Source organism: Phyllostomus discolor, chromosome 5 (genome assembly GCF_004126475.2).
Source record: "Phyllostomus discolor isolate MPI-MPIP mPhyDis1 chromosome 5, mPhyDis1.pri.v3, whole genome shotgun sequence".
NCBI lineage: Eukaryota > Metazoa > Chordata > Mammalia > Chiroptera > Phyllostomidae > Phyllostomus > Phyllostomus discolor.
In genome coordinates, this window is record NC_040907.2 from 65,208,182 (window position 1) to 65,229,351 (window position 21,170).

Sequence of the window (21,170 nt, forward strand, 5' to 3'; positions counted from 1 at the left end):
TTCCTAGGTCTGATCACTCTAGGGAACCTGCCCTTCCAGCACAGGGCCACACCTATCTCCAGCATTGTTTCAGGCTTAAATCAGGCAGGGGAAGTAAGGCAGCCAAGAGATTAGGAGACCTCTTGCAGACAGAATGATGACTCAGGCTGTGTCAAAGCTGAGGGGTGAGGGTCCATCACCCCCTTTTCCTATAGCCCCCCAAGGTCTTCCCTGAGGGCCCCTTTGCGACCATGCTTGTCTTAGGTTGTCCCTCTTTTGAGGAATCTTACCCATCGTTAGCTAACCAGTCATCCACCCAGGGCCAAGCAGGGTGAAGAGAAAGGGGGCAGAGGTGGTGCCCCTACAAGGAAGATAAGCTTTGTCTCCTAAGTGGCTTATGGTCCCATGGCCCTTTACTCAGCCTTAGACATGCAGGATTACAGCTTCTGAAACCAGGCAGGGCAGTTCACAACATTTTAACAGGTGAGTTTCCAGGGCCTAGGAAAATAAAAGCTCAGGCTTGGAAATAAATAATGAATTCAGCGGACAGTATAAGGGGCTTTTCCCAAAGTTAAATTACTCACTGGAGACAGACATACTGCTAGGACCCAATGCGCTGACTTTAGCTCACTTTAGCTTATCCTACATAAAGAGTTTTCAGGTATTCATCCATAGAATTTTATTCTTCCTGGATGATACCATATAAATATTAATGAAAAAAAGAGAATACTGTTTCAGAATTAACATTTCTGGATGCCCACTATGTAACATCCACTTACTGAATCTTAATCAGTTTCATTTTCACAGAAACCTGGTGAAAGTAGTATTCATCCCCATTTACAAATGAGGAAACTGAGGCTTCCAAGGATAGATCATCTTGCTCAAAGTGACACAGGTAGTAAGTGTGGATGTGAGCTAGGAACACAGATTTGTCTAACTCCAAAGCTTAATTCCTCTCAGCTTTTCTTTCTTACGTGACTATAAAGCATTCAGATGAAAACAATTGAGGATCAGGTCTTTCATATTATACCCATGGTGGGAGTGGCACCATGACCTGCATGGTAAAGGTGCCTTGTCCCTACCTAATGTGTATCTCTATCATGGGCCATACCACATTCCACTGCTGTTCATCATTTGCACATCTGAAGAGCTTCACCAGCACAGGCAGTGAATCCCATTCGCCTACACAGGCTCAACACCTAGAATAGGGCTTGCCCTAGAGTAAGTGCTCAAGAAATATGCAGTGAACAAACCTGTTGGTTTCAGGCTAAGACATTAAGAATGTTGCATATTTTGGGGGGACAATCTTGTCTGTACCTAATTCTCCATATTTAGTCGACCCAGATGGTTTCCATAGAAGGTAGTGGAGGGGCGTTATTAATCAAACATCATTGGCTTTTAAATCCCTTCTCTGAAGTAGTCATTTTCATAACTTTCATGAAAAATAATCAGCATCTTTTATTTTTATTAGAACTCAGTAGTTTCATAAAACCCCACCCCCAGTCTGCTCTACTTTCTCAATTCTGAATCACCAAAGCTAAGAGCTGGAACTCATTCTTGCTCCCACCCTCCCCTTTCCTCCATGTAGACTCAAATTCAAAGCCTCACTAATTCCACCTCTTTCTGTCCCTTCTTTCCATTTCCATAGCTTAACTCAAACACTTATACTTCACCTGAATCAGCAGAGTCTTTTCTCGGTCTCCCTTTCCCTAGCTTATCCCCACTCAATGGGGAAAAAAACATAACGGGAGAAAGGAGAGCAATCAGTTCTGACTATAGGCCATTTATGTGAGAAAACCTACCATAACAGCTGGAACATAATAGATTCCCAAAACATGTTACAGGATTTTTGCTTGTTTTGGTGGAGGACTGGGTTTAAGGAGTTAGTCTGGAAAAGGTTAACATTTAAGCAGGCCTTGGAAGAGAAAATTCTTTTGCTTAAGAGATTCATTCTATATTCTGTGATAAAACAGGTGCCACTTGCCAAAGGTTGAAGTCTGCTTTTTTGCAAAATAAAATATATAAACCCTCCCAAAACTAAACTGCCATGACCAATACATTATATCATGTATAACAAACATGCTGTATTTTTCTGTGAAATGAACCATTGCTTGTGCATAATCATAAATCATAAAGCAAGGACGTATTTCAAAAGAAAAGTGACAGCCTGCAATTGCCTACAATTGGAAGGAAGTTGCTTCTTGTTTAAGGGAGTGAATAATTAGGGGAAAGTCTTCATGTAGGAGGTTGCCATTTGTCCACACTTCTTTCCCACTAAACATCAATTCTTTATTTAGTTAACCTCTTCCTGAGTACAAAAGTTCTGTCTGTCCTTTAAATAGTCCTCATGGTATCTGTCCTGAGTCACCCTGGGAACCGCAGATAGACATTGAAGCCAAGACTTCTTTCTGACTAGAACAAAGTAATTGAAAATTAGTTCTTAGTTCCTCATTCTCCCCACCCTGACACACACAAAAATAATACAGATGCTTCTGCACTGGAAGGGCTAACAGAAGCATGTCAGATTCTATTTTGTTTCTACTCTTAAAAAGGGAGTGAGGAAGTTAAGAAAGGAAAGTTGAGGTTATGAACCAGGATTAGACAAAAGACAAAAAAAAATGTGGTGCCATGCTGCGGAGGGTATGGGTGTTTCCAGGGGTTAGGGTTGTCCCTAAGCTGGTGAGATATTAGCCAGCCTTGAACCCTGGCTGTTTATTTCCTTCCTTCTAAAGGTATCTACAGATGCATATCTGTACTCCCTAAGTTCTCAGAACATGAAGTTATCATTATCAGTAGAATTCTACTAGTAGTAACAATTGTAATAATAATTAACATTTATTGAATGCCAACTCTGTGCCAAGTACTGTGGCCATGTCTTTATATGCCCAATGTAATACTTGCAACAATCCTATTGAGTACGTACAACATTCCTCTGCATTTTCTTAATGAAGAAACTGAGGATCTGAAAGGATAAGTTACTTGCCCAGGGTTACTGAACAATCAGTAGCAGAGTCAGAAGTTGAATCCTTAGCACATTCATTCCCTGATCCACATGTTACTTGAATGAAGGGAATGCAGTTGCTGAATGTTAAACTTCAAGATTACTGCCCCTGGTCCTGAGGACAGGACTCTGACTCTGGAAAAATTTTCACTTTGGATTTCAAAACAACATGGCTGCTGCCATTCTATTGTCTCACACAAAAAGCAGGTACGGTTGAGTGGAACAACACACCTGCTAGTGGCATGCAAGTACAGGTGGGCTCCTGGAGTAAGGTTAGAGTGGATCTCCCAAGTACCATCTCCTCTCCATTGTCCACAGTTGTGCTTTCTACAGTTTTAGTTGCCCAAAGTCAACTGCAATTCAAAAATATTAAGTAAAAAATTCTAAAAATAACCAAGTCATAAGTTTTAAATTTCATGCTATTCTTAGTAGTGTGATGAAATCTGACACCATCCTGTTCCTTCCTGCTTGGACATGGGGGCCCCTTTGTCCAGCATATGCATGCAGTGTACGTTAGACACTAGGTGTCTCAGTTACAGGTCAGCTGTGGCAGTATCACAGCAATTGTGTTCCAGTAACACTTATTTTATTTAATAATGGTCCCAAAGTGTAAGAGTTGTGATGCTGACAATTTGGATATTCCAAAGAGAAGCTGTAAGGTAAAAAAGTGAGTACAGTACAATAAGATATTTTGAGAAAGATACCACATTCATCACATTCATAGAATATTTATTACAGTATTCTGTTATGATTGTTCCATTTGATGATTAGTTATTATTGTTAATCTCTTACTGTGTTAATTTGTAAGTTAAATTTTTTTATCATAAGTATGTATGTGTAGGGAAAAAGAAAACTAGAGTTTGGTACTATCATGGTTTTAGGCATCCACTGGGGGTCTTGGGATGATCCCCTGTGGATAAGGGGGACTACTGTACCTAACTAAACCCTGTGCGGGAGATGGTGGGACATTGGAGCAGATGCCAAGATGGTATGGAGAATAAAAGTGAGCTTCTGAGGTAGGAGAGTAGGAGACAGATACAAAAGTCCAGGGCACCAAGGCTTGGTGAAGAAACAAAAATATTTGTATATTTAAGTAACAGAGATGGTTTAATTTTAAAACAGCACTTGTCCACTTTGGCCTCAAATTAGAATCACATTTATAGTTCACCCACATGGGGAGCTTTAAAAAAACTCAGAACTGGGTCCAGTGGTATACTAAAGCCTGCTGTACTGGCTTATAGAGTGAATGTTAGCCAGTCTTCCCAACCCCATGTCCAGTGGCATCGTCTTTGCTGCCTGAAGTGAGAGTATTAACACCATGGAAATTAGCAAATGCTGCAGATCAGGGTGTTTTTTCCCTGAAACAGACAGTTGTTATACTTTTACCAGCACCCCATTGCTCAGATTTACCTTCACTGATTCTGATTTAATTAGTCTGGGGTACAGCTTGGGCATCAGGATTTTTAAAACTTCCTTAGTTGATTCAACATGCAACTAAGTACAATTGCTCAAACCTAAAGCCCAGTACTCAGAGTGCAGACCTCTGCACCAGTATCTGGGAGCTTGTCAGAAATGCTGAATTTTATCCCCCTCTCTATCCCTAGGCTATGAAATCAGAATCTGCACATTAACAAAGTATATGCACTAGAGTTTGAGAAGCATTGGTCTTATAGGGGTGTCCAACCTTTTCGCATCTCTGGGCCACACTAGAAGAATTGTCTTGGGCCACACATTGAATACACAAACACTAATGAAAACTGATGAGCAAAAAAAAAAAGGTTTTAAGTAAATTTACGACTGCATGTTGGGCTGCATGCAGTCTATGGGCCGCAGGTTGGACACCCCTGACAGGCAGGTGCTTATAGTCTACTGACCTAATCACATCAAAATGAAAAGAAAGATATGGAGAGTAGCAAGAAAGAGAGGACAAAACATCGGCGAGAATGAAGAAACACTATCAGCCCACAGAACAGATATGTTTGGGAACTATCTGCAAGGCTAGGCTGAGACCCTGTATTTTATTTCTCTGTCCTTGTTATCTGCAAGTACTCGCCTACTGTGTGGCTTCTTACAATATTCTGTGCCAATCATCATCTTTGATGGTTTCTTTAAAGAACTGTGAAAAGATGCAAAAGAAAAATAGGTAACTTAATGAGTGCTGCATTTCATAGCACTGCCCTTTTAAAGCATTCCTACTAAGCTCATAAAATCTGACAAGACTGAAGTACCAACAAAGTTTCAAGGATAAGGCTAGGTTTTCCTGTGATGAATAGTAACTTTATCTTTACAAAGGTTCTAGAGTCAGACGTTTTTAGAAAGTGTCATTTCACATGCAAGCAATACTTCTTATTTTGTTTCAGATGGTTGGACTCACATAACACTGAGCTGATTGAAAGCCTAATGTGAGAGAAGACCTCTGTGTAACTTCCTAGGTCCTACCCATAAGGAGTTTAGTATCAAGATCAATAAGGCATTTTCGATGAAAAGGCTTAGAGCTGCTCTAATTTACTTCCAATAAAATGTTGAAAAGTCAATGTTGAAAAGAACTATAGAATCGTGAGTCTCAGAGAGACCTTAGAAATCTAACCTAAATTATCACTGAATCTCAAAATGGTCTGCTTTCCTCAAGGAGCATGCAAATAACTTCCTGATTCTTTCATCTCCCATTGGAAGTGAGACAGGAAAATCCTTCATTATTTATTCACACAACAAACTTTTATCGAGTACTTGCTCTATGCAAGGCACTGAACTGGATTCCTTAGATAGGAAGGTGAGTAAATACTGATTCACGATGATCCAAAGGACACACTGCTGCAACCATCTACTTCCTGGACTGCCTTCACATGCCCATCAAAACTTTTGAAATGGAAATCAGAAATCTGAAACTATTCCTCACAGAGAAAAGACTGCATGATTGGACCAGCAGTTCTAGTGTTTGCTTATTTAAAAAACAGTATCATTTTAACAGAAGAGACAAAAATTCAAAGTAGTGGAATAAGTGAATAAATGAAGATATATTGACTAGGTTATTTCAACAGACACACATTTTCATTTGGTTGGCCACATGTGGCAGCACTGACCTCTTAATCTCCATGTTGGCATTTCTGATAGAAAAATGTAATTCAGTCTGCCTGACTTTTTTGTCCCAAGACCATTCTACTTAGCATGAGATCATTTATAGGACCAGAGGTAAGTGATAGATAGGAATCCAGTCTCTGTGCAGACTTTTCTGGCACACAGGATTAGAAGCTAAAGGGAAAAAAAGCAGGTTCTCATTTACAAAGTGGAAAAATAAGTAACATTCTAGTTTGTCACTGCAGTCCTTTTGGAAGAATGGAATTCAGAATTTTAACAGCTTTCTGTATGAACACATTGAAAATACTGCACTGATTTGTGCCATTGGGTATTTATTCCAGAACATGCCCTTAAAACTCAAAAAGTGTTCAGTACTGTAAGACTTTTCAATTTGTTTACCTTCTAAAAAGTCCATAATTGTTTTCTCCCTCTACTGACCCCAACCATATGTCTTGGGACACTTAAAAAAGAAGAACTCTGAGATCCTTTTGTTAGAAATGAGAATCAGGATTCATACATAGATGAAAAGGAGTGGGCCAACTAACTCCTTCCTCTTATTTGCTCAGTTAATTCAACAACCAGAGAAAAAAATTCACACACAATTTTGTCATATGTAACCTCAGATAAGACTCTAGATTCTTCTACTGTTTACAACAAAACGTGAAATGATCTGCAAGCTAGTATGAATGTACAACACCTAGATCATGTCAAGTTACATTCTTTGCCCCTATAGAGCAGTGGCCCGAATTTGGCCTGAAGGCTGGCATGGCAGAGTGGACTTGTTGCTCCAGCTGTATCTGATTAGCAGAAGACAAGATAAAGCATGCTCTTCACTTGTGTCCTTCACTACCTAGCACAGTGTAGAAAATCAAAGGCCTCATCAAATGAAGCCCTTCATTTAAGGTAAATAAGGAGAAATAGTCCTCACTTTTAGCAAATATGTAGAGAAAACTTCTAATTCTTCTTACTTATAACCCATGATGAGTTATAAACATGTTGAGTAGCAAAGTATCTCAATGTCCTTAAAGATTTGGTCTCAAGCCCAGAAATAAACCCATGTTAATATGGTCAGTTAATATTTGGCAAAAGGGACAGGAACATAAAATGGAGTAAAAATGGTCTGTTCAATAAATGGTCTTTGGAGATCTGGACAAGCACATGCAAAAAAATTGAAACGACCACCACCTTATACCATACACCAAAATAAACTCAAGATGGATAAAAGACTTAAATATAAGTTGTGACATCATAAAAAGTCCTAAAGGAAAACATAGGCAGGAAAGTTTCAGATATCTCACACAGCAATATTTTCACCAAAACATCCCCTAGGGCAAGAAATATAAAGGAACAAATAAACAAGTGGGACTACATCAAATTCAAAAGCTTCTGCACAGCTAGAGAAAACATCAACAAAACAGAAAGAGAACCAAGAGTATGGGGAAACAAATTTGCAAATGATACCTCGGACAAGGGTTTGATCTCTAAAATATATAGAGAACTCATACCCCTCCATACCAGGAAGACAAACAATCCAATCAAAACATAGGTAAAGGACCTGAATAGACACTTCTCCAAGGAGGGCATACAGAGGGCCCATAGACACATGAAAAAATTCTCAATATCACTAGCCATAAGAGAGATGCAAATTAAAACCCCAGTGAGATACCACTTCACAGTAGTCACAATGGCCATCATAAACAAATCAACAAACAACAAGTAATGGAGAGGTTGTGGAGAAAAGGGAACCCTAGTGCACTGTTGGTAAGAATGCAGAGTGGTGCAGCCACTGTGGAAAACAATATGGAATTTCCTCAGAAAACTAAAGATGGAACTGCCTTTTGACCCAGCAATTCCATTGCTAGGATTATACCCTAAGAATCCTGAAACACCAATTCAAAAGAACCAATGCACCCTAATGTTCATAGCAGTGTTATTTACAATAGCCAAGTGCTAGAAAGAGCCTATGTGCTCATCAGTAAATAAGTACATCAAAAAACTATGGTACATTTACACAATGGAATACTATGTAGCAGAAAGGAAGAAGGAGCTCCTACCCTTTGCGACAGCATGGATGGCACTGGAGAACATTATGCTAAGTGAAATAAGCCAGGCGGTGAAAGACAAATACCATATAATCTCACCTGTAAGTAGAACCTAATCAACAAAACAAACAAATGAGCAAAACAGAGCAAGAGACTTGGAAATAAAGAACTGACAGTGACCAGAGGGGAGGAAGGAGGAGGATAATGGGGTAAAGAAGGGGAAGAGGCAAGTCCAGGAACATGAATAGAGGACTCATGGGCATGGACAATGGGGGCAGGGTTGACTCTGGGAGTGGGGGTGGACAGAGCAGGGGAGAACAATGGGGAAAATGCAGGACAACTGTAACTAAACAACAATAAAAAAAAGATTTGGTCCAGAAAAATGGAAGCATAGATTTTTTTTTTTTGGTTGTAGAAGTATATACAGAAATAGCCAGAAATGAGATTAATTCACTTATAGTAAATTATTACACTGAGTAGCTATTATTTCTCACTAAGCTTTACATTCTTTAAGACATATTTACATCAGTTACATCTTAATTTTCATAGCTGTCGAATGTGTGACTGTGTGACACAGGTCCTGGATTTGTCTGAACCCTGCTATGGGACTTACAAGATAAGTGAACTGAAGCAAGATGCTTAATTTGGCCAAAGGCTAAGCTTCCTCTTTCTAAAATGTGGGTCAATAGAATTTACTTCATAGGAGTACTGTAGGATTAGATGAAATACTCTTTGCTAAGCTGTTTTGTGACTATTAAATGAGATAATTACGTAAAGCCCTTAACACAGACAGTGCCTGTCATATGGCACATGCCCATTAAATGGCAACTTTTACTATTATTAGACTGGGCAGGAAAGATGACTACATTCAGAGAGGTTAAATGATTGTTTGAGGGTATGTAATCAGTTATTCCAAGCACAGGGGACTAGAGGCTAGGCTGTCTGCCTCTTCCCCCGTACACTTCATCTGGACACATGGAGTTTTTCTCCATACAAATGGTACTATACTACATATAACAAAGGGATTTTTAAAAGTTTAAAAACACAGTCTAGACTTCTACTTTAAGGCAAGATAAAATCACAGGAACTAGGTTTATTCTCCAGCCTGAAACCACCAGAAGACAGATAGCATGTATAAATTAACAGTATTCATGACACTAGGCATCAGGCAATGAAGAATAATGGTCTCTGAAAGATGGGAAGAAAAAAGGTGGGCCATATAATTACCCAGGCTTTATACTTTGAGAGCATTTCCAAGGTGTGGGACAGGGAGGGGAAACCCATGAGGTACCCATCCTTAGTGAAAGAGGTGTAGCTAAGAGCCTATGGGACAGCAAGGCAGTGAGAGTTCATAGGACAGCGTACAGGAAAGGAGACAGCCACACAGAGATGTAATGGAGGGTAGGCTGGGTCAGAAATCACTGGAGAACAGGGGAAACCCCAGTCCAGGGAAACCCCAGCCCAGCACAAGAGGCTGCTCTCCCTCCTGCCAGGAGAAGGCAGGGAGCTAGGAGAGCTGCTGGGGCAGCAGATCAAAGAAGACTGCCTTCTCCAAATGGTGGGGCCACCAGAGAAGAGAGATTGCTCGATACAAACTGTATCAACTGTAAATAAACCAGCATGCATTGCCCAAGGCAGTTAAGCAACTCATGACTCAGCAGAAGGGAGCTTGTACAGAGCAAATATGACTGGAGACTTTGTCCCCTTCCACAACATGGCAGCCAGAAGAGGAGCAAAGGCAAATACGGCCAACACTGGCCCTTGTTGGTTGAAAAGCTGGACACTTCCAATGGCTCCTGGAGTGAATGGAATTCTGGGAAAGGACTTTTAAACAGCAGGTGGACAGAAGCTCATGCTCTTGCTTTCTTGGTTTTTTGAGCTCAAGCTTTGTTCTGCACAGATGGGATCACTTGTGGGAAAGTCAGATGCTGGATTCACCTGGGGCTTAAGCCCCACACGGTTGGGAGCCAGCTCTGCAGAGGCAGGGTCCCATGCTGGGAGGCATGCCTCACCAAGCTCAAACCTTTGGGACACTACGACCCAGTGCAGCATGGTAGATGGGTCCTGGACTGCTTCCTCTCTCCTGCCCTGAGAGCAGTGCACAGACACTGAGAGCAGCACACAGAGGCACAAGATAGGAAGTTCCTCGTGGACGGAGCTTCCCATGCCCAGCCATCTGGAGTGATCTGGTGGTGCACCCCAGGTCCTGAGAGAAAGAGAGAGAGCTGCTGCGGGGCAATGGCAACTCTAAAGCCCACAAGTACACACCCCAGAGAGACGCTGACCTATTTGTACAGCTGGTTTAAGCTCCAAAAGGACAGATAAACAATAATGGGGAACCTCTGGATGTAGTTTTGGTTTATAGTCTTTTGGGGAGCAAGAGAGGTTCTGTGTCTTGCAGAGGAGAAGGGTTCAGAGCAGGAATGCTCCCAGCCTCCCCTAAATAGGGAGCCCTGTTAATAAAAACCTATTTGCTTCCACACAAATTTCTCTGTTATGTGTACACATCACAACAGGAGGCTGGACACTACACTGCCTGGTTACAGGGGAAAAAACTAGAAATCTACAGAGATCTCAATCCATTGAGTATTCAGCTAAATACTGACCAGTGCATATGCATTAAAAAAATTAATGAAAGAAAGCTATCTGGAAAATCCCCAATGTTTGCAAACTAAGTAACACACTTCAGAATAACTGAGGAGTCAAAGAAGAACAAAAAAAAATGGAAAATATTTTGAACTGGATGGAAAGGAGAATGCTACATTTCAAAAATTGTAAGATACTGTTAAAGCAGCAGTAAAGGAGCCATTTATAGTATCAAATGCCTACATTATTTTGTTGAAAAAAATCTCAAACCAATGACCTCAGTTCCTACCTAAGTAAACTACAAAAAGGACAAATTAAACCCGAAGTTATTATAGAAGTAAATAAAGATCAGTGCATGCCCTTGCTGGCGTAGCTCAGTGGATTGAGCACGGGCTGGGAACCAAAGTGTCCCAGGTTCGATTCCCAGCCAGGGTACATTCCTGGGTTGCAGGCCAGAACCCCCAGCAACCACACATTGATGTTTCTCTCTCTCTCTTTCTCTCTCTCTCCCCCCCTCCCTTCCCTCTCTACAAATAAATAAATAAAATCTTTTAAAAAATACTTTAAAAAAAAAGATCAGTGCAGAAATCAATAAAATAAAAAAGAGCAGATAGAAAGAAAATCAAGTAAACCAAGCCCTGTTTCTATGAGAAGATCAATAATGTATAAACCTCTACACTGAACAGGGGAAAAACAGAAAAGACACAATTACTGACACCGAGGAGTAGAGGAGTGACATCACCACTAATGCCACAGATGTTGAAAGTATCATAAGGGAATATTATGACAATTTCATGCCAATAAAGCTGTCAACTTAGATGGAATGAATGAATTTCTTCAAAGATACAAACTACTAAAGCTTATTAAAGAGAAACCAGATAACCTGATTAGCCTATACTAGTTAATTTTGTTGTTAAAATGCTTCCCATAAAATAATCTCCAAGCCCTGATGGCCTCACTATTAAATTCTACTACATATTTAAGGAAGAAGTAAAACCAATTCTTTGCAAGCTCTTCTAGAAAATTGAAAAGGAGGGAATACATACCAACACATCTCTGAAGTCAGCACTACACAAAAATGAGACAGACATTATAGGAAAAGTAAACCATACAAAGAACAAAAAATGTAGCACATTTGTAATTTGACAATATGTAAAAGGGATAAAACATATGTCTCAGGAATACAAGATTGGTTAACATTAAAAAAAATCAATTTATATCACCTTATTAACACACTAAGAAGGGAAAACTATATGATAATTTCAATAGCACCAAATAGTACTTTACAAAGACCAACATCATTTATTAGCCAAAAATCTGAAATCTAGCAATAGAGGGGATTTCTTGACTGTGTAAAGGATTACTTACAAAAAAAATGAGCTTTAAGTAAAAATCTACTACATATAATAGACAAAAGCAAGGCTGTTTTGACAAGGGAAAGTTCAACCTCCAGTCCCCAGCCCTCCCTTCATGTGGAGCCTAAGGGACCGTCCCTAGACTCTGAGAACCAGGGGCCATGATTTGAAAATCATCACTACGGGCCATTGGGAACCATGGACCAAGTCATCAATAACTAGTTACTGATACTCTGTGTGGCAGCTGTGTCACAGACACAGCCAATAATCAAGCATAAGGTTGGGTGGTATATAATGCCCTCATCCAAGACTAGAATCTGGCCACATACTATACAATAGTATTCTACCAGTGTTGGCTGGATTACAATGAATGGCTTTATAAAGTGTAAAATCATAGAGCAGTGAATCATGCATCTCAAACTGAGGAACATTTCTCAGCACCAGGGGTGCCTAAAACCACTGAATAAACATTGTGCAGCTTTCTTGAGTTTTAATTTGACTTAAGGATTGGTGCAAACATTATTTTGCTGTACAAGCAGATATGTTGCAGAATACAATGCAAATTTACCTGTATTTTTTTAGGAAGAAAATGTGAAATTTAAAAGAAAATTCCAGCTTGTAGCAGGCAGCCTCAAACTCAGGAGCAGATATTCATTTTCCTCTGCCATCAGCAGTTCCAAAGTGAAGGGGTTTGAGAAGCACTAAATAAATCTAAATGCATTTTTACACTGCTCATAAGGCAACATGGGCCCAGATTGTTTACAGGGTTTATTTGAGGTCAGAGTTAGACAGTGGATAATTCTTCATGAGGCATATCCTAAGGCCTCTCCTTCAAAAACTACCTGGAAAAATTATGATCTGTTCAAGGAGTAAAAAATCAGATTTAAAAACTTTCCATGGACCAGATGACCAAATGAAGGAGGGAAGAAACTTATATTTTCCTTCCTTAAAACATGCAGAGTTGATTTGAAACCCCAACACTGCAAAGCACATTTTCCCCATGTACTTAAGTTGGAGGTATTCTGCCCAGGTAAAATGGGGTTGGATTATAGGACCTATCAGTTCCCTTTTGATTCCTAAAGGTGTATTGGTTCTACAATGACTCAAAACTGTCCATCTCTGTCTGCATTGTGACTGAAATTTGTAACATTCATTTATTTGTCTAATGCCTATCTGGTGAAATGTGTAGAAGTTGTCATTCATTTAATTTCAAGTGAGAACATTAAGTAAAGAGATGAGCTCTGAGAGGCAATATACCTGTCTCACATACCTGCATGTGAATGTAAATGCTCAGCAGCTCATGGCAGAATGAGCACAGGGACACTTGTGTGGCCAGCATCACTTGCTGTACTGTTAAGGGAACTAGAGGGAGCTGGCATTTGGACTCTTGCTCCAAGTTCTTCCATCATCTTTAATGAAGAAGAAGATAGCTGAATCTCTTACTACCACCCCAAAGAACCCATTGTTAACCCAGACTTATTGTTGAAGGGATAAAAACACTTTCAATTAACAGCATTCCCGGTTGGGCCCCCACCAAGCATCTTACTCAGTCTTCTGTCATGCAGATGTTCACTTGGTTAGCACTCAAGAAAGAAGCAGACAGATTCATCAAGAGACACACAAATCCCTCTTTGGAAAGTTCACCACAAATTTTTCTTAAGTGCTTGCCTTTTATAATTGCTGTCATGGACGTTTCAGTTCAGACTGCAGCCATGCCTTTTTCATTTTGAAAGCTACTGAGGGAACCCATCAGATGCCCGGCTTCCGCAAGTAAAGCACTGGGCAAGGCGGCACTGAAGAGCAGCAGGGACGGTAGGCATTCTGGCTGCTGGTGCCCTGTTCCTACACTACATTCCAGTCCTCCTGGCATTAACCCCCTTACTGTGAATTGTCATTAATTCCTTCCAGCCTCTGCTCCAAGCAAATCCTACCTCCCTGATTATGTTCTGGGATTCGTTTGCTGGGGCAGTGCCTAGCTTGGTTATACATGTGTAGCTATTACTGAAACCTGATATTGCAGAGTAGAATGCTGGATGTCCTGTGGGCTGTTAGGCAGAAAAGAAGATGACTACTTCTCAGCTAAAATCTTGTGATTTCTATTACAGCTCAAATGGCTTCTGTGATTTGCTGCTAAAGCCTGAAAGAAAAGAAAAAGGAACTGCTCAGCCCATTGATTTTCCCCAAATCCTGCATATTCTCCCCCACAGAATAAGTAGACCTCTGCTTTACCGCTTCTTAAAACGTTTTCTGAATATAGTCATATTCTGTGTGGCCTCAGCAAGGAGTTCCACACGAAACTGTAGGCTGTTAGGGAGATGGGAGTAACCATTGATAGTCACGGGAGAGAACTGGGATGCTTGCAATCCAGATCTCAAGGAGGTTCATGAGTCTGATTCAGGCTGGTGGTGATACTCCAGAACTCTCTGGGAAGAAGTGGAAGCTGAGTTCCTGGGTGGAAACCCAAGAACACGTGGACCATGGAGACAGCTCAGCAGGCCCCTGGCACCTATGGCCTCATAGCCTACTAGCTCTGAAACCCTCCTTCCGGTCCAGATGTTGCTCTTTGCAGCCTGCCAGGCTTTATTCACAGCACACGGACCTTTTATCGCCGTGATAGGATAGGACTGGGGCAGGCAGAGTCCAACAGCTATTTTTGCATCACTTATCAGATTGTGAAATAACATCAAGATTATTAAGAAATTCCTTTTGAGGCTAAAGAAGGGAGGAAAAATTAGTGAAGGTGTTCATTAAGCATTTAACTGGCTTGACTAAAGCATTTTAGTTTACAAGGAGCCATTTTTCAGAGGGTAGTGTAGATCCATGATTTTGAAACTTTCCTAAGTAGACTTGGTTTGCTTCCTTTCTTTGGTGTTTTCCTTGGAAAAACTTGACCATTTGGAGAGCTTTCTGAAAAAACTGTAATCATAACCTACAACAGTAATCCCTCTATCTTGCTGTATTTCTGGTCTGCGTTGTCAAGTTATTATGCTTTGAAAAGTGCCAGTCCTTTTCCACCTCTTCAACCTCGAGCAGGAGCCTTTGATGGAAATTGACTTTATTAGCAGCTCTCAACGGACCCTTAGAATAGCAGAAGAAGATAGAACTAAGTACAGGCTTCCTCCAGAAGTTTGTATATTGTAAATAAGATGACTTTCACTTACTCTTTTCTGTTTTGAGTGGATTTATGAAATAGTAGAAAAAGGAGTTTAAAACAATAATCTTCATTTGTAGATTATATATCATGCTTTCCCTTGATAGATTATTTTTTCCCACACACTCTCTTGCTAAGGAAAAGACTTCCCTAAAACAATATTGTAGGAAGAAACATGTATGGGTTATCGTGAAAAATGGGTTTGGGAAGTTGGACAATTGGGTTGAGTATAGAGGTTAAATGTCTTGAAAGTTTTGCATAATACAGGATAGTAATATGGAACTTCAGAGATTTAAAAAGCTCTTGGGAGAAGGTCTGAAGGCATCTTTATATCTGCAAAGATCAACTCTATATTCCAGGATTCTCTTTGTTTTAATTTCAATAATAATTTCTAGTTTTAAAAATCTTCTGAATGGCCCTGGCTGATGTGGCTCAGAGGATTGAGTGCAGACCTGTGAACCAAAGAGTCATCAATTTAATTCCCAGTCAGGGCACATGTCTGGGTTTTGGGCCAGGTCCCTGGTGGGGGGTGCACAAGAGGCAACCACACATTGAGTTACATTAAAAATAATTTAATAAGTAATTATTTATTTATTAAAAGGAGTAAATAAATACAATCTTTTTTTAAAGACATTTTAAAGATTTTTTAAAGATTTTTTTTAAAGATTGTATTTATTTATTTTTAGAGAGGGAAGGGAGGGAGAAAGAGAGAGAGAGAGAAACATCAATGTGCGGTTGCTGGGGGCCATGGCCTGCAACCCAGGCATGTGTCCTGACTGGGAATCGAACCGGTGATGCTTTGGTTTGCAGCCCACACTCAATCCACTGCACTACGCCAGCCAGGGCTAATACAATCTTTTTTAAAAATAAAATAAAATAGTTAAATGTTTATTTAAAAATCTTCTGAATGGATCAGAGTTGCAGTTTATAAGAACAAAGGGAAAGGTACAACTTTGAAATACTATGTTGTTGTATTTGAAATATTGAGTTATGTATTTATAAGTAAATGAAATTTAGAAAAACAGAAAAACAAGAAAGATAATCAATAAAAGCAGCAGTTGGTTCTTTGAAAACATCAACTAAGTTATAAACCTTTAGCTGATTTGACCAAGTAAAAGAAAGAGAAGACAAAAATTAACAAAATCAAGGATAAAAGGAGAGATATAACTACTGACCCTATAGAAATGAAAACAAATGGTTTCATGCCAACAAATTAGACAACTGAAATGGAACAAATGCCTAGAAAGACACAAATTACCAAACTGACTCAAGAACAACAGAAAATATGAATAGATCAATAAAAAATGAGTATATTTCTTTAGCAACTAATAATCTTCCCACAAAGAAAAGCACCAATCCCTGTAGCTTACTTGATAAAGTCTGTCAAATATTTAAAGAAAATATACCAGTCATTCATAAACTCTCAAAAAATAGAAAAGAGAACACTTCACAATTCATTTTATAAGACCAGTGTTAATACTTTAATATCAAAGCCATAAAAATACATCTGAAGGAAAAAACTGTAGACAAGTGTCCCACGTGAACACGGATACAGAATTTTCCAGCCTGAGTCCAGCACCACATGAAAAGAATCACATACCACGCCCAAGTGAGATTCTTGCCAGGAAGACAGGCTGGTTTAAGATTAATACAGTGTACTACATTGATAGTACAAAGAACAAAAACCACATGATAATCTCAACAGATAGATACAAAAGTGTTTGAAAAAGTCTAACACCCTTCCATGATAAAAATTCTCAACAAAAATTATAAGAATACATCCTCAGCTTGATAAAGGGTATCTGCCCTTTCAATTTAGGTTGACGAGCAGAATGCTCTCTCCCTGAGATCAGGAGGAAGATAAGGACATTTGCTCTCACCACCCTGCTCAACAACGTGCTGGAGGTTCTAGTGAGTAAAATGGGAGTGGGGCGCAGTTCACATCTGTATTGGAAAGGAAGATATGTAACTGTCATTATTCATAGAAAGCATGATCTTATGTGTAGAAAATATCAAAAATCCATTTAAAAACCTATTAGAATTAATAAATGAGTTAGTAAATCCACATAATGCAATATTGATATACAAAAGTCAATTGTATTTCAATATTACCCATAAGCAATCTAAAAAATAAAATTGAGAGAACAGTTTCATTCACAATAGCATCAAAAGAGAATAAAGCACTGAGACTAAATTTAACAAAATAAATGAAGGACTTTACACTGAAAACTACAAAACACTGCTGAGAGACACTGAAGAAAATATAAACAAATGGAGAGATACTGCATGATCATAAGTGTTGAGACTCCATATTATCAGGATTAGAATTCTCTCCAAGTGTTCTATTGATTAAAAGCAATCCCCATCAAAATCTCATTTGATATTTTAATAGAATTTGACTAGTTGATCATAAAATTTATATTAAAATCGCAGAATCTACACTGATTAAAACAATAAGACAAAAATATTGAAAGACCTATACTGCCTTTCTACCTAATCTCAAAACTTATTTTAAATCCACAGTAATCAAGAAACTGTGATATTGATATAAGATGAGACTCAGCACAGTAATCGAGACACTTGCAAAGATAAGCACGTAAATCAATGGAACAGAATTGAAAGTCTAGAAATATATCCTTACCCATATGGTCATTTGCTTTTTGGCAAAGGTACCATGATAATTCAATGGGGGGAAGATAGTCTTTTCAATAAATAGCGTATTAAAAATTGGATAGCCATGTGCAAAAATTTGATCTTAGATCCTTACTTCATACCTTATGTAAAAATTAACTCAACCTGGCTGGTGTGGCTCAGCGGATTGAGTGCTGGCCTGTGAACCAAAGGGTTGCTGGTTCAATTCCCAGTCAGGGCACATGGCTGGGTTCTGGGCCAGGTTCCCCCATAGGAAGCATGTGAGGGGTAACCACACATTGATGTTTCAGTTCTCCTTTTCTTTCTCCTTCCCTTCCCCTCTCTAAAAAATAAATAAATAAAATCTTTTTAAAAATTAACTCAAAATGGACCATAGAACTAAGTTTAAGAACTAGATCTAAAGAAGTTCTGGGGAAAATAATAAGAGAAAATATTTGTGGCCTTGAATTAAACAAAGTTCTTAGATATGACACCAAAAGCACAGCCCATTAAATCCATTAAGAATAGATAAAATTAGACACATTTTACAATTCCATTTCAAAGTTTAAAACTTTTAATTTTCTTTTAAAAATATCTTTATTGTATTTTTTCCATTACTGTTTAGTCCCTTTATACCCCCTACCCCCAGCAATCACCATACTCTTGTCCATGTCCACGAGTCCTTTTTCCTTTGTGCTCAATCCCTCCACCCCGTAATTTCCCCTGCCACTTCCCCACTAGCTGTCATCTGTTTTCCATCTATGAGTCCGTCTCTGTTTTGTTTGTTAGCTCAGTTTGTTCATTTAAGTTCAAAAGATAAGCCACAGACTGGGAGAAAATATTTGCAAATCATGCATTTGATAAAGAATGTGTATTCAGCATATATAAAGAACTGTTACACTCAATAATATAAAGGCAAACAACCCAATTAAGATATCAGAAAAAGATTTTAAAAGATATTTTACCAACAAAGGTATATTTACTGCTAATAAGTGCATGAAAAGATGCTCTACATCATTATTCACTAGGGAAATACAAATTGAAAATCACAATGAGATACCACTGCATACTTACTAGAATGACTATAATGAAAGAGACAAAGACAATTACAAGCATTGGTGACGATGCAGAGAAACTTGAACATGGCTAGTGGAGATGTAAAATGGTTCAGAGACTTGGAAAACATTTGGCAGTTTATTAAAATGTTAAATATACAACCCAGAAATTCTACTAAGAATCTACCCAAGAGAAATGAAAATATAGGTCCACATAAATACATGTTTGTACATGTATGTAGAAGCATTATTCATAATAGCCAAACTAAAAACAATCCGACAGCTGATGAACAATGCACAAAATATGATATATCCATACAATGGAATTTCATTCCACAATAAAAAAGAATGAGGAACTGACATGTGCTACAACACAAATGAATCTCAAAAACATGCTACATGAAAGAACCCAGATGCAAATGATGACATATTGTATGACTGCATTTATAGAAAATGTTCAGCCAAGGCAAGTATATAAGAATAGGAAGCAGATCAGTGGTTGCCAGGGCAGAGATCAACTTCAAACAGACAAGAATTTTTTTGTGGTGATGTAAATGTTCTAAAACTAGATTCATATTGCAGCGATGGTTGCACAACTCTACAAATTTACCACAAAACAAAACATTGAATTAGACACTTAAACAGTGAATTTTATGGTATGTAAATAATGTCTCAATAACACAGTTTAAGAAAAAGAGTAAAAGGTCAATTGTTCTATACTTCCTAACTAAAATAAAACTAAACTTTTCTGGAACTCTTCCTATTTATTGAGTACTGAACAAATGCTGAGTGCATGTTAAAAAGCTTTATAAAGATTGTTTTCATTACTATCACAGTAACTCTCAAAGGTCAGAATTATTTTCCTATTTTATATATGAGGAAACAGCCACAGAGAAAAAGGAGTAAAAATCCAGAGGCACTCAGCTAATAATCTGAAGAGCAGGGATTTGAACCCATATTTGTTTGGTAGCAAGGCCCAGACTCTTAATCACTGTACCTTAGTGTGTGGACTTTGAAGCAAACTAATTCTGGCTTGGTTTAATATGTTCAATAGCCTACCTAACTTCCACCATACCTTCCCTTACTATCTTTATGGACATGTGAGTTTATTTTGCTCCTTCCTTCCTCCCTTCATTTTCTTCTCAATTTCTGTGCTTCAGTGTTTTAATCTTCAGCTGTGTTTTAATCTTCGCTTGCCTCAGGTAACTACAGCAGCAGTGCTTGACATCTTGGATCAACAAAGCAGAGGACTCCACACTACGAGGGGAAATTCTTTCTAAGTGTTTGGAAAAGCAAGTTTTCCATAGCTTAAAATTTACATTAACAGTGGGCCTTTGAGTCCATTGAACATGGCAACTCCAGAGAAATAGAGATTGATTACACAGTGCATATTACAAAAACCCACTTGTGTCTAAATAGGTTCACGTGAGACAGTTTTTTCCATAGGTTAGCTTTCTAAATGAAATCCTTCTCTAAAGTCAAAACACTAAGAAGAACCAGGCTTCAAAAATGAATAATGGGTTTTCTCATTAGTAACAAAAACAGCATTAAGTTGAAAGGTCCACTAGGCAGATCTAAAATGTGGGACCGATTCCTAATTGAGAGACTAATGTTCCATTTAAAAAAAAAAGTCCCTTTGAGGTATCATCAGAGAAACTTAAAAAATTCTTCATCACTGGCCATTTCCAAGTACAGATGCCAGTTTGACCACACATTTTAAACATGTCAGGAGAATTTTATGTAGCTCCTTTTACAAACTTAAAGAGAAATATATTCACTGTTCCCAAAGAAAATTGGTCTACTGGGAGGACTTAGAAATGGAAAAAATGTAGGAAATCATCCACAAGTAAATACTACAGCAGTCTCTATCCGTGCCTATGCCTGCACTGGTTGTGAGTTAGGCCCCTTTTGAAGGCTGCACAGAGGCGTTAAACCTTGTGGCAGAGAGGTAAGAAGAAAGAAGCCATGACCGGAGAACCGTGCGGTAAGACACCTAACCCATTGCACAGAGTAGTTGCTGCTAAAGCCCATCTTCAGCTTAGACGGCCATGTGGGGTACCAGGCCGCAAAAAGAGCACCTTGACAGCCACCTTCTGGGACAGTAAGCTACTACATCAAAGTGGTAGTGTTTTAGCACAGTTGCCACCAAAGCCTCACGTCTTTGATATTCAGATGGAAGAGGTACTTGTTAAGCTTTGCTTTAATTATCTTTTAATTTTAAAATTTTGCTTTATTTATTAGACAATTCTTTAATTATCAGATGATTTCCCACTTGTTTGCCTATTTTCCATTTAT

The 21,170-nt window shown here is 38.8% G+C and overlaps 1 long non-coding RNA gene across 1 annotated transcript; it reads left to right on the forward strand.

Moving 5' to 3' along the window:
• Positions 1 to 3,121: 3,121 nt before the first annotated feature.
• LOC118500674 lies at positions 3,122 to 20,516 on the forward strand. Its single transcript, XR_004903251.1, has 3 exons — positions 3,122 to 3,634; positions 14,350 to 14,359; positions 20,507 to 20,516. It is a non-coding gene; the product is annotated as an uncharacterized LOC118500674 (long non-coding RNA).
• The last annotated feature ends 654 nt before the right edge of the window (positions 20,517 to 21,170 follow it).